The 3,006-nt window shown below is 40.7% G+C and overlaps 1 long non-coding RNA gene across 1 annotated transcript; it reads left to right on the top strand.

Annotated features, from left to right (window-relative positions):
• Positions 1 to 745: 745 nt before the first annotated feature.
• Positions 746 to 2,025, top strand: LOC114142581 (uncharacterized). The gene is made up of 3 exons (XR_003595059.1): positions 746 to 1,041; positions 1,140 to 1,202; positions 1,466 to 2,025. It is a non-coding gene; the product is annotated as an uncharacterized LOC114142581 (long non-coding RNA).
• The last annotated feature ends 981 nt before the right edge of the window (positions 2,026 to 3,006 follow it).

Below are 3,006 nucleotides of genomic sequence, written 5' to 3'. Positions count from 1 at the left end.
AACTGGAAGCTACCTTGGACACTCAGAGAAACTTAGAAACTCCCCCTAATTTTACGGCAAAGATCAAAGGCCATTTGCTCTCTGCTAAAACAAAAGAGCCAACAGCTGCGTCCTGACCCCCTGTGGTTCTGCGGTCATTTTGGGTACAGAGGAACCTGAGATAAGATTTCACACCATCCCAGATGTTGGTTTCTGGCAGGCTTTTGATCCGCTGTGAACAGAACAGGCTTCTCTCCCCCAAGCTCCAGTGATTCTGCCCTGCAGGATATGCTAATTTTATGGCCTCCTGTGCTCTGACAGCACAGCAGGAGTCCCCATTGAGAGATCTGCATTTGGCCCCTGTTGTCTTAATGCTTGGTCATCTGGTTTAGTTTTAAATCCTTAACACAAACCTGTTCAAAATAAAGAAATTTGTTCAAAATAAGAGTGTTGAATATACCTTTTACACATGCCGTAAGATTAACTGTATTAAGCACTAAAAATAATAATTTTTCCTCAACACTGGGAAAACAAACTTCATCATTAGATGCTAATTTCAAGGTATAAATAAGTCACCCCATCATCCATGCAGTGATACTGAAGTTGAAAAGGTGAAAGCAAATGTAAAAGGCATCCACATAAAATGGGGATGCCTCTTTAAGAAACGGAGGTTAGGGAAGCTAGGTGGTCTACCTAGCCAATAGGAAGTTTAGCTTCCAGTGAGTTTAAACCAATCAGAATTCGGACTGCCGCTGTAGGACCCGCCCTTCCGCAGCATTGAGTGTGTAAGCGAGAGAGATCCGGAAACGATTAAGCTGGGCAGCGTGAGAGTCTCTGTTTTAAAACAGTTATACAACTCTAAACAAACGCTTTCCCAGATCATCCGACTTCTAAGCTGGACGCGTGAAGTGAAAAAAAAAGAAAAGGAAAGACAAGTTCACTTTTTCTGCTGAACACCGTTAGAGCTGACTCGTTAGCTCTAACGGCCAACGGCTACTGGTTTAGCTCTAACGGCTACTAGGCTAACGTTTTAAGTTCATCTTGTTCTCCGTTCAGTTGAAGGTAAAACCTAATTTACGTTATATTCTTACTTTGTTCACAATGATAGCTCATATTATCAAGGCTAAAGCATGGAAAATATGCCTTATTACACTATCTAGTGCCTCACGGGTCCGGACTGAGAGCCACCATATTGTTGTCCCTAACGTGTCGCATTGAGATCGGTGAGCATATTCTGTGCCTTTCATTTGGGTTTTTGTTCTGTTTATCACATTTTTGTTGAATAATATTGTTTATCTGAACTATTTGATTATTAAAATGTAAACTTTTACTGATTTTGGATAAAATGTAATGTTTAATATTGTTTGAAGAAATGCTTTTGTAATTTACAGTAATTGATGTCAAATATACAGAAACATGATTTAAAGATTAAAGCTAGAACAGCTTAATAAAATCCTATGATTCTGCTGGTCCTGTCTGTTGACAGGTCAGGTTTTTTGTTTATGCTGGATTGTTCCTGAGGTGGATTCCTCCTGTGACTTTGATGGTGAGCCTTCCCACCTGGACTTAGAAAGAACTGGATTCCTGGATTCCTTCTTTTCCGTTTGGAGTCCTGCTGCACCCCGCGGTGTGGTAGGCTGGTACCACTCACATCTTCACACACAGTTGGTTAGGAGTGAGACCACTGACTGACATTTTTCTTTTTATTGTTTAATCCTGGAATTTCTGATCTCACCTTTTGGACTGGTTTTTATTTGGTACTTTGTAACAAACTTCTATGTAGGAAATTCTCCTCATGTGAATGGTGTTGAGCTGAACCTAATTGGAACTGGAATTGATTGATCTGTTGCCTATTACGATTTAGAATTCAGATTACCAGGGTGCACCCAAAAGGTTCAAAACTGAGAACTAGCACTTGGCCAAGTATTTGTATTATTTTTTTGTATTTTATTGTGTGTAATTTTATTTTCATAATTGTGTGTCTTGTATAACTGTTTGTTAATTTCATGGTTTATGTCACTAAAGCCAGTTGTTTTTTTAAATTCATTTAATTGCCTTTGTGTGTCATTTAAACACGCCACTATGCTCCGATAGTCGAACCTATTGGCCCATTCATCTAATATATAAAATACCCTTCTCATCTGTGTTACACAAACATGGCTGAAGTGCCATAAAAACAAAGAAGGTGGTCAGCTATAACCAGTTATAGTCTGGTCTGGTTTGAATTTCACAAAATTAGCTGCTATCTGCGATAAGAAGAGTACACACTGTAGCTTCGGTAGTGTTTTGGCCACTGCAGCTCCTGTACCCGCTGTTATTGGTTACACAGAGCTCAGCTCTGCGTCTGCTTGTCTCTCCTCTCCACACAGAAAGAATAAAAAAACTTTCTAAAACACAGATGGCTTCCCAAAAAATAGTTAGGGGCGTGCTGTGGTGGCGCAGCGGGTTAGCATGCCCCACGCTTGGAGGCCTTAGACCCGCGGACGTCGCGGGTTCAACTCTGGTCCCGACGACCTCTGCCGCATGTCCTCCTTCAAAAAATGGCGCCAGCTCAGCTGGCTGCCTGCAGACACAGCTCCTGTCGTGTGCTTTAACGGAGCACTAACGACTCAGGCTATTTGTTGGAATTTTTCATGTGGGTGTGGTGTCAGCTTGCCTCAGCTGCTGCAGCTAGCTAGTTTGTTCTCTGTTTCTGAATAGCCTTGAATCCATGTGCGTTTTGTCAACCAGGTGACAAAACGTTCAGCTTAATAATAATAATTTGTACTTTATTCATCCCAGTAGGGAAATTATTTCGCAGTTAATGCAGGTTTGTGCCAAAATTTTTGTTTGTGCTGCTTTGGTTTCTGAGATAGTACAAATTATTTTTAGGCCATCCAGAAGTCACAATCCCCCCCATCAAACCAAGGTGGGCTACTGTTTTAGTGCTCCGTTTGTGCATGTTTGCTTGACATATAAAACATATTGTGTGATTTTGTGTATATTGAATATTATTTTATGTAGTGACTTTAAGTAGAAAGTAAAAAT

This window comes from Xiphophorus couchianus, chromosome 4 (assembly GCF_001444195.1).
Source record: "Xiphophorus couchianus chromosome 4, X_couchianus-1.0, whole genome shotgun sequence".
NCBI classification, from domain to species: domain Eukaryota; kingdom Metazoa; phylum Chordata; class Actinopteri; order Cyprinodontiformes; family Poeciliidae; genus Xiphophorus; species Xiphophorus couchianus.
Note: the sequence above shows the minus strand (reverse complement) of the source record. Positions and strands in the feature narration are given on the sequence as shown.